Below are 12107 nucleotides of genomic sequence, written 5' to 3' on the forward strand. Positions count from 1 at the left end.
TAGCCCAGTTGGCAGAAGGGCAGCGGCATCTCCAGTTGATATGGGATCAACAAATGAAAGAAGCCAAAGAAGAACGGGAGGCATTGCAAACAGCGCTCAAGAGCCAGGCAACGATTATGGCTAATAACCAACTGGTACATGAGACAGCATTGGGGAAGCTTACCAACACCATCGCCCATACAAAAGTACACCCCACGGTACCAAGTAGTGTGTTGCAATGTTACCAGGAGCAGGAAGACCCAGACTCCTTCTTCACAAACTTTGAAAGAGTGGCCAGTACTGCCATTTGGCCAGAGGACAAATGGGGTCAGTATATCGCCCCCCTACTTACCGGCCACCTGCAAACAACATACCAAGCTATTAATCCGAGTGGGAACCTTCCATACAAGGATATTAAGAAAACTATTTTAGAAAGAGTGGGTTTGGACAGTGAGAGTCATCGTACCAGGTTTAGGCAAATTAAATGGCAGCATCAGGAGAATCCCCGTACCTTGTATTATAGAGTCCAACATGCAGCCGGGAGGTGGTTACATCCTACGGAGAAGACAAGAGAAGACATGTTTGATATAATAGTCTTAGAACAGTACTTGGATGCTTTACCACCTACCACCCGGAAGTGGGCAAGACAACATCCAGGACTCACAAATGAGACAGTCGTAGATCTTGCCTGTGCTTATCATAGAGGCTCTGACTCCGGGCTACCATTAGTCGGGCTCCCCTACCTCCGGTCAGACCGGCCATACCTAGAATACAACTGCCGCGGCCGGTAGGAACCCACGGGCCGGACCGATCTCAACCAGTGGGCCCGGGACCCTCTGGATACTCAGGCCCTGGAGTGCTACAACTGCTCAGAGTGGGGCCATATTGCCCGATATTGCCCACATAAGAAAGATGCTGAGGAGCCCCTGGAGATAGGTCTAACCAAGGGGAGAGTGTTCTGGACTGCAGGAGAGAAACCTAAATATACCCTCCCTATCATCGTCAATAATGTAGAAAGAATGGCCCTAATCGACTCCGGATGTAGCCAGAGCATGATCCGGGGAGATTTAGTATTGCCACGGCAGGAAGATACAGAGACCCAGGTTCTCATCACCTGTGTACATGGCGATCAACGGTATTATCCCATTGCCACTATAAGGTTGAAATGGAGAGAACAAAACAAGAACCTCTCGGTAGGGGTACTCTCCACCCTTGATGAGGACATATTCCTCGGGACTGATTATGAGGATTTTCCCTCCTTATTGGAGAAAACCGGGCAAGAGCACCTTCTGAGGGATTGGTGGACGGAGGCACCTAGTGGAACGATTACCGAGGAACCCAAATGGGTACGAATTATCCTCAGCAGGAGACAAAAAAAGAGAGCAACGACGGTCCTATAGAACTGCCCATCCCAAGGCGGTCCTATTGTTAATGGGAAGGTTTGCACAATCACCGGGGATTTCCAGCAGAATCAGAATGAGGACCCAACCTTAAAAAACACGCATGGCAGCAGGCCGAGTCTAAGGCAGCACCAGGGGTAGGTCCCAGATTCCTGATTCGTAATACTCTGTTATATAGAAATCCCACGCCCACCAGAGGAAACAATCTGCAGTTAGTAGTGCCTAAAAGTCACCGCCAACAAGTGTTACAATTAGCACATGGGGATAACGGGGAAGGGCACTTGGGAAGGGAGAAAACTGAGGAAGCAGTTCTTAGACGATTTTATTGGCTAGGGGTGTATGGCGAAATACGTAAGCATTGTTCAGAGTGTCCCAAATGCCAGTTGTATAACCCATCTCCACAAAAACCCATACCCCTTCAACCTCTTCCGATTATTGATATTCCCTTTACCAGGGTTGGAATGGACCTTATCGGGCCCCTCACCCCTTCCGCTCGGGGTAGGCAATATGTTTTAGTCTTGGTGGACTATGCCACACGATATCCCGAGGCCATTCCCCTTCCCAGTATACACACTAAGGCTATTTCCCAGGCAATGATAGAGTTCTTTTCAAGGGTGGGTTTCCCGAAAGAAATATTGACTGACCAAGGGACTCCTTTTATGTCTAGATTAATGGCTGAAGTATGTTGATGGCTAGGGGTGAAACAAATCCGTACCTCAGTATATCATCCGCAAACAGATGGGCAGGTGGAAAGATACAACAAAACCATTAAATCCTTACTAAGAAAGAGCATATCTGAGGCCGGTAAGGATTGGGGAAAGAAACTACCATTGGTTCTATATGCTATTCGTACCCATGTACAAGCCTCCTTAGGCCATAGCCCTTTTGAAATGTTGTTCGGTCGACAACCACGCACACTGTTAGATATGTTAGCCCAACAGTGGGAGGACACGGAGGAGGAAGTAAAAGACCTCTTTACATATACCAGAGATTTAAGAGAGAATCTTCATACAGTATGGGAAGAGGCCCATACCGCCTTACAGGAAGCTCAGAGTAAGCAGAAGCAAATATATGATACCCGAAGTGCAGTTCGCACTCTAACAGTAGGAGATAAAGCTCTATTCTTACTCCCTAGCACTGAAAATAAGTTATTAGCCAAATGGCAGGGACCATTTGAAGTGATAGCACAATCAATCCCACCACTTATAAGTTGGCCATTCCCCAAGGAAGTGGCAGGGAACATATATATCACATCATTCTTCTTAAAAAATGGCTAGAACCTACAGGAGGCTCTACCATTCATTTTATCAACTCTGATGTTACTGAAGACATCCTGTATCCCATGTTACCTCCCCATGACCTGTCCAACCAGGTACAACCATGGATCAATCCAGATTTTAAGAGATTGTATCACAACCAACTAACTCACCTAGTACATCACAATCAAGATGTCTTCTCTAAATATCCGGGCAGAACCACCCTAGTCCAACATCCCATTCGCCTAAAAATGAATACTGTCTCACGACAGCGACCATGCCGCATTCCTGAAGCAAAACAAAAGATTATTGAAGATGAAGTCCAAGCCATGTTGACAGCTGGTATCATAGAACCGTCAGCCAGTCCGTGACGCTCGCCAGTCGTGTTGGTACCCAAGCCGGATGGCAGCACCCGATTTTGTGTAGATTACAGGGGTGTCAACAACTTAACCTATTTTGATGCATATCCCATGCCTAGAATAGATGAGCTTATTGAGAGACTAGGCCAAGCCAAGTACTTATCCACCCTAGATCTCACAAAGGGTTAATACCCTTAAGAAAGGAAGACAAAGAAAAAACAGCCTTTGCCACCCTCCAGGATTATACCATTTTACTGTCCTCCCTTTTGGGCTTCATGGGGCCCCCACCAGCTTCCAAAGACTCATGGATGCAATCCTACGACCTTTTAAGCAGTATGCTGCTGCCTATCTCGATGACATTGTTATCTATAGCAAAACCTGGGAGGAGCACATGGGACACCTAGATACCATATTACAAGCTCTACGAAAGGCCCAGTTAACCGCCAATCCTGAAAAATGTAGACTTTGACAGACTAGTATCAAATACCTGGGCTATATTGTGGGGAGCGGTCAGATTAGACCCCAAGTAGAAAAAGTAGAAGCCATCTCAAAGATGACGTTCCCCAAGGAAAAAAAAGACATTAGGGCCTTCTTGGGATTGATTGGCTATTATAGGCGATTTATTCCCCATTTCTCTACGGTGGCAGAACCCCTTACTGAGATGCTAAAAAACACATATCCCAAAACCCTTGGTCCTCCCTCTGTAACTGCCTTACATAGCTTAGACAAGCTGAAAACCGCTCTCACGTCAGAACCTGTGTTTTGCTGTCCTGATTTTGGTAAACCCTTTGTGTTACTAACTGATGCCTCCGACGTGGGTCTTGGGGCTGTGTTATCCCAACCACAGGATGATGATACCCTCCACCCTATATTGTACATCAGCAGGAAGCTTCTACCGCGGGAATTACATTATCCAGCTATAGAGAAGGAGTTTTTGGCGATTAAATGGGCAATTGAGTCTCTCCGATATTATCTGTCCGGCAGGACCTTTACCCTGATTACTGATCATACTCCTCTTACCTTGCTCGCCCATCATAAGGACACTAATTCCCGTATTCTCCGCTGGTTCCTTTCCTTACAGCCTTTCTCCTTTTGGATACAGCATCTTCCGGGTAAACAAATGGTGGCCGCTGATTTTCTTTCCCGTTATCCGGTCCTGGAGCGTCTCGACAGGCCGCTCTCTAGGGGGAGTGTATGTGACGGGCTGGAACCTGTTTGCCTGCACTTGGCTCTCACTTGTGCTGACGCTGCCCCTGTTGCTCCGTGGCTCCCTGCCCGTGATTGGTGGAAAGACCGGCAGTGGCGGGCGCTGGGAGTTCAAAAGTGCTGCGGCATGAACCTACGTCATTCGGAGCTTTGTAGGAGCAAGCAGGATGTAAAGGAACAGCCGTGAACCATTTCTTGGAGGGGGAGAAGCCCAGCAAAAGAGAGGGGAACACGGAGGCCAAGGAGCGGAGCCCGCCTGAGAGTCGGAGACAGCGGTCCCATCCGAGCCCCGGAGGTGAAGACGGAAGGCGAGCGTCAGAAGACCCTGTTCCAGGCAACCAGGAGGACGAGTTGCAGCATCCCGCCACGCTTCAGGAGAAGCGTGGCCATTCAGGTGCGTGGGACCACGTCCCTGACCAAAAGTGAGAGTGAGAGAGCGGAGTGAAAAGGGCGGGGGGTCGGAAACCACGGAAAGAAGGGAGGGGGAGGACAAAAACAGGGAAACATAACGAGCACTGGGGAAAGGGGGGGTTGGAAAAGAGAAACGGACAAGGACGAGGGTAAAACCCAAAAGAGGGGGTTATAAAATACGTACCACCAGGCACCTTATAGCACCGTCACCAAAAGTAGACCAGCTAAGCCACGCACAGGAACGGTTGAGCACTGAAGGAAATTAAAAAGACAGAAAGGACAGGAGTTGAAGCACTAAGAGACAGAAGGAAGAAAGCACATACTAACCTGAATCGGTCTGAGTAAAAGAACCTTGAGAAGAACAGTGAGACAGGGAAAACAAAGAAAGAATAAGGAGACAAAATAGATACAAGTAACAAGTACACTTACCGCTATATTCTCTTCTCTCCACATGCACTTCCCGGGGGACGACCTGTAAGCCAGGGAGACAGAAAAAGAAGAGTGAAGACCAAGACCTCAAGAACATCCCACCATCCTAAATCCCCGCAACCAAAGACTGAAAGATACTCACCTGTTTTATACTACACCTTCTATCACCTGGAAGACCTGGAACTCCCTCCCCACCAGCCTCAGGACCACTCCGCTTTCCGGAGACTCCTAAAGACCTGGCTGTTCGAGCAGCGTTAACCCCCCCTTTTTTTCCCCTAGCACCTTGAGATCCGCACGGGTGAGTAGTGCGCTTTATAAATGTTAATGATTTGATTTGATTTGATCACCAATAAAAGTCCTTTTCCCAGACTAACGCGGTCTAGAGTGATTTATCCACCCCCACACGGTTACAAGTGGTGTCAGAAGTGGGATTTGCAGAAGAATCCACCGCCATGGAAGAGAAGGCAACAATGGCAGATGTAATAGCCCAGTTGGCAGAAGGGCAGCGGCATCTCCAGTTGATATGGGATCAACAAATGAAAGAAGCCAAAGAAGAACGGGAGGCATTGCAAACAGCGCTCAAGAGCCAGGCAACGATTATGGCTAATAACCAACCTGTACATGAGACAGCATTGGGGAAGCTTACCAACACCATCGCCCATACAAAAGTACACCCCACGGTACCAAGTAGTGTGTTGCAATGTTACCAGGAGCAGGAAGACCCAGACTCCTTCTTCACAAACTTTGAAAGAGTGGCCAGTACTGCCATTTGGCCAGAGGACAAATGGGGTCAGTATATCGCCCCCCTACTTACCGGCCACCTGCAAACAACATACCAAGCTATTAATCCGAGTGGGAATCTTCCATACAAGGATATTAAGAAAACTATTTTAGAAAGAGTGGGTTTGGACAGTGAGAGTCATCGTACCAGGTTTAGGCAAATTAAATGGCAGCATCAGGAGAATCCCCGTACCTTGTATTATAGAGTCCAACATGCAGCCGGGAGGTGGTTACATCCTACGGAGAAGGCAAGAGAAGACATGTTTGATATAATAGTCTTAGAACAGTACTTGGATGTTTTACCACCTACCACCCGGAAGTGGGCAAGACAACATCCAGGACTCACAAATGAGACAGTCGTAGATCTTGCCTGTGCTTATCATAGAGGCTCTGACTCCGGGCTACCGTTAGTCGGGCTCCCCTACCTCCGGTCAGACCGGCCATACCTAGAATACAACTGCCGCGGCCGGTAGGAACCCACGGGCCGGACCGATCTCAACCAGTGGGCCCGGGACCCTCTGGATACTCAGGCCCTGGACCTCAGTGCTACAACTGCTCAGAGTGGGGCCATATTGCCCGATATTGCCCACATAAGAAAGATGCTGAGGAGCCCATGGAGATAGGTCTAACCAAGGGGAGAGTGTTCTGGACTGGAGGAGAGAAACCTAAATATACCCTCCCTATCATCGTCAATAATGTAGAAAGAATGGCCCTAATCGACTCCGGATGTAGCCAGAGCGTGATCCGGGGAGATTTAGGCCCTCATTCCGAGCCTGGTGGGCGGCGGAGGCCGCCCGCCAGGCTTCCCCCCTCCGAAATACCGCTCCGCGGTCGTAAGACCGCGGAGGGTATTCCGAGTTTTCCCCTGGGCTGGTGGGCGGTCTTCACAAGACCGCCCGCCAGCCCAGGGGAAAACTCCCTTCCCACGATGACGCCGGCTCGTAATAGAGCCGGCGGAGTGGGAAGGTGCGACGGGTGCAGTTGCACCCGTCGCGTATTTCAGTGTCTGCTTTGCAGACACTGAAATACTTTTAGGGGCCCTCTTACGGGGGCCCCTGCCGTGCCCATGCCATAGGCCCCCAGGGGCCCCGCGACTCCCCCTCCCGCCATCCGGTTCCCGGCGGGAGAACCGCCAGGAACTGGATGGCGGGAGGGGGAGTCGGAATCCCCATGCCGGCTTGGAGGATTCCTTTGGGGCAGCGGGAAACCGGCGGGAGACCGCCGGTTTCCCTTTACTGACCGCGGCTAAGCCGCCGCGGTCAGAATGCCCCGCGGGGCACCGCCGGCCTGTCGGCGGTGCCACCGCGTCCCACGGCCCTGGCGGACTTGTTCCGCCAGGGTCGTAATGACCCCCTTAGTATTGCCAGGGCAGGAAGATACAGAGACCCAGGTTCTCATCACCTGTGTACATGGCGATCAACGGTATTATCCCATTGCCACTATAAGGTTGAAATGGAGAGAACAAAACAAGAACCTCTGGGTAGGGGTACTCTCCACCCTTGATGAGGACAAATTCCTCGGGACTGATTACGAGGATTTTCCCTCCTTATTGGAGAAAGCCGGGCAAGAGCACCTTCTGAGGGATTGGTGGACGGAGGCACCTAGTGGAACGATTACTGAGGAACCCAAATGGGTACGAATTATCCTCAGCAGGAGACAAAAAAAGAGAGCAACGACGGTCCTATAGAACTGCCCATCCCAAGGCGGTCCTATTGTTAATGGGAAGGTTTGCACAATCACCGGGGATTTTCAGCAGAATCAGAATGAGGACCCAACCTTAAAAAACACGCATGGCAGCAGGCCGAGTCTAAGGCAGCACCAGGGGTAGGTCCCAGATTCCTGATTCGTAATAATCTGTTATATAGAAATCCCACGCCCACCAGAGGAAACGATCTGCAGTTAGTAGTGCCTAAAAGTCACCGCCAACAAGTGTTACAATTAGCACATGGGGATAACGGGGAAGGGCACTTGGGAAGGGAGAAAACTGAGGAAGCAGTTCTTAGACGATTTTATTGGCCAGGGGTGTATGGCGAAATACGTAAGCGTTGTTCAGAGTGTCCCAAATGCCGGTTGTATAACCCATCTCCACAAAAACCCGTACCCCTTCAACCTCTTCCGATTATTGATATTCCCTTTACCAGGGTTGGAATGGACCTTATCGGGCCCCTCACCCCTTCCACTCGGGGTAGGCAATATGTTTTAGTCTTGGTGGACTATGCCACACGATATCCCGAGGCCATTCCCCTTCCCAGTATACACACTAAAGCTATTTCCCAGGCAATGATAGAGTTCTTTTCAAGGGTGGGTTTCCCGAAAGAAATATTGACTGACCAAGGGACTCTTTTTATGTCTAGATTAATGGCTGAATTATGTTGATTGCTAGGGGTGAAACAAATCCGTACCTCAGTATATCATCCGCAAACAGATGGGCAGGTGGAAAGATACAACAAAACCATTAAATCCTTACTAAGAAAGAGCATATCTGAGGCCGGTAAGGATTGGGGAAAGAAACTACCATTGGTTCTATATGCTATTCGTACCCATGTAGAAGCCTCCTTAGGCCATAGCCCTTTTGAAATGTTAATCAAAACAAAGTGCAGTAAGCCCAGAGAGAAGACGCATCAATCCCTAAAAATTACCAATTAGTCGCAATGTCCATGAACAAAAATATATAAAGAAAAATCAAGTGTGCACTTCCAACAGGGTTCCTACTGCACAAAGAACCAACAAGGTGAAACACCAATACCAAAAGGGGGTTGTGCACCACAATACAATAATCAATGACAGAGTCACAAATAATTGATTACACATGGTTCCATATTATAAAGCATATAATAACGCAAATTTTCACAGATTTCTTCCAACAGGTTTATTTGGTCCAAAATGCTTGAGGCCAGAATAAATTTATGTAAATCAATGTTCCAACAGCCAACGCGTTTCGCCCAATACAATTGGGCTTCTTCAGGGCTGTAAAAATAACATATGACCATAAAGAAAATGATAACAACACATCAGTGTTCCTAATATTTCACAAAACAAGTATGTACAACACAATCAAAATTTTTTTTTGTACAAAGTGTAAATCAGAGACCACCAATTACGTGTGCAAATGAAACAGACTTGAACATGATAAAGATTTTCTGCAATTAAACCGTAGTGTTGATAATAAGTCAACCACTAAAACGAAAAAGGCGAGTGAGACCGGCAAGGGAAAAATAATAATATGGAAAGAACAAAGGCAAGACAAGTGCTCAATAACAAAATACTGTAAGTGATGTAGAAAAAAGGGGGTGTTAAAACTATTAGAAAATCCCTAAACCAATAACAGGTGATGAAAAGTGAAAAAAAGTGATAAAAATGTGATATAGAGTGTACTCAATAAAAAAGAGATGTGAATAAACGAGAAGATGCACAAAAAACGAGAAAAAAGACGAAAAAGTAATAGTAATGTGGGAGCACATACCGAAAAAATTCCGAAGGAGAATCAATAATCAATTATGTGCAGAATATAACCATAAATGGGTTTTCAGTATGCTGAAATTGAAGAAGGGAGGGGAATAATACATATTTCAAAATAGTGAGAGAACAGAGTGGGCAAACATCAATAGAAGTGAATTAAAATAAAAGATGTAAAAATAGCCAAATATATACAAGAACGGAGCACAAAACGCGTCTGACCTGGGATATGCGCGTATCCATGCGCTACAGAGTGTAACTGGCCGGATTTATCGAAGACGGCAAAAAGACGGGCCCGGTAGCGTAGCCGCCCGTCAAAAAGAAGGTGGCGTGTCCGAATCAACAAGCGAAGCCGGCAAGAAACGCCGAGCATTTAACAAACGCTGTGTGAGGCAGGAAGTATGGACAAGAAAGAAGGACTACTACAAAAAGTGAATAAATTAGAGAGATTATACGGCGGCCATATTGAAATGAACGTGAACCATTAGAAAGAGAGAGAAGTGTGAAGAAGAAAAGGGGGAAGTGAAGAGTGAAAAGAAGAGTGTGCAGAAAAAAGTGCAACAAAAGGAAAATTGAAATAATGAACCCACTCAATATTAAAAAATAATAAAAAAAGATAAAAATAAAATCAAACAATAAACATCAATAAAAATAATAATCAAATTAAATTAAGTTAAATTAAATTAAAAGTAGATATAGAAGAAATATACCAAGAAGCCCCAAATATGTGAATCTGGTCAAATAGTACTAATGATATGATAAACCAAATACTACATAAATATTAGAAATGTAATCAACATTTTACATCGATTCAAGTCAATAGAAATACAATGAATATATGAAAACAGAAAATATGTTACAAATGAAGACAGCAAAATATAAGTACAACATATTAATACAATCCCACAAAAAATTTCACAAAAAATTGTGAAGAATTATTTTGATATATTAACTACAAATGAATATATTGTACAACAGAAAACTTTATAAATAATGATGAAATTCATGATCAGTATTGTGTCCCAATTCAACTGTACGCAGACGACAGATCCATGCCGCTTCTTTTTTACGTAACTGTAATTCTCTGTTGCCCCCCCTAGGGTTCGGTGGAATATAGTCAATCCCATGAAATGAAATAACGTTATCATGTTGATGTACGGATGACATATGTAATGATAATGGATATCTAGTATCATTATTTTTGATGGCACGTATATGTTCCTGTATTCGGTGTTTAAGCAATCTTTTAGTGCTACCCACATAGATTTTGTTACATGTACATTTTAAAATGTAAATTACAAATTTGGTATTACAATTGATGAAGTTCTTAATAGTAAAAACCCCTGTGTTGTTGTAACAAAAAGTGCTAATTTTGTCCAAACCAAAATTACAAACATTACATTCATGGCATGTATAGAAACCTGAAGGTTTAGTGGACAACCAAGTGGATACATTTGGTATTGACACATAACTAGGACAAAGAAAATTTCTCAGAGTCTTGCCTCTTCGATAGGTTATTCGAGGAACATCAGAAAGATACCCTTTAAGTCCTTGTATACCAGTAAGTAAGTACCAGTGGCGTTTGAGTATTCTATAAATGCCCTGACTAAGGACCGTGTATCTAGTTACAAAAGACAAGCGTTCATTGCCGAGATTCTTTTTGCCTTTAGATTGTGACACCAACGTGTCCTTTCTTTATGTGTTCATAATACGTCGTTCTGCAGTGCAGAGAATCTGGTTATTATAACCTCTATTTATGAATCTTTGTTTAACCAGTCCAACTTGTTTAGAGAATAGATCATCAGTACTGCAATTTCTACGCATACGTATCATCTCACCAAAAGGAATATTGTTAATGGTAGAAGGTGGATGTGCACTCGTAGCATGTAACAAACTGTTACAAGACGTAGATTTCCTATACAGAACACTCTGTATGGAATTATTGTGAATAAAGAATCTTATGTCCAAGAATTCAATACTATCCTTACTGTAGTGAAGACTGAGTCTAACATTAAAAGGATTATCATTAAGAAAAGCATGATACAGAGTAAGTTGCTCGATAGATCCATTCCAAATCAAGATAATATCATCAATATACCTCCCCCAAAAGACAATAAATTCAGTCCAGGGGGAGGCATGTCTGCCCCAGGCATGTATTTTTTCAAACCAGCCCATAAAAAGACAGGCATACGAAGGGGCAAATTTGGAACCCATCGCGGTTCCTTGTGTCTGTTGAAACCATTTGTTATTATGTAAAAAATAATTTTTGGATAAAATTATATCAATCATATCCAAAAGCATTTGATTGTGATCAAAATGGTCAGCAGAACGAGTATTAAGAAATGAAGTGACTGCCAACAAGCCAAAAGGTTTTTGAATACAGGTATACAAACTGTTGACGTCCATTGTGACAAATAAGAGGCCATCCGACCAAGGAAAATCTTCAAATTTATTCAAGATATCCTTACTGTCCTGTATAAATGAAGGAAGATTGCAAACAAACTTTTGTAAAAAAACGTCAACAAATTCCGATAATCTCTCTGTAGGAGAGTCAACACCAGATATAATAGGTCTCCCTGGGGGAAAGTTACCTGCTTTGTGAATTTTGGGAAGAATATAAATACAAGGATATCTGGGATATTTAACAAATAAATATTTATATTCCTGATTCTTCAATTTCAGCATACTGAAAACCCATTTATGGTTATATTCTGCACATAATTGATTATTGATTCTCCTTCGGAATTTTTTCGGTATGTGCTCCCACATTACTATTACTTTTTCGTCTTTTTTCTCGTTTTTTGTGCATCTTCTCGTTTATTCACATCTCT

Source organism: Pleurodeles waltl, chromosome 1_1 (assembly GCF_031143425.1).
Source record: "Pleurodeles waltl isolate 20211129_DDA chromosome 1_1, aPleWal1.hap1.20221129, whole genome shotgun sequence".
In the NCBI taxonomy this organism is placed as follows: domain Eukaryota; kingdom Metazoa; phylum Chordata; class Amphibia; order Caudata; family Salamandridae; genus Pleurodeles; species Pleurodeles waltl.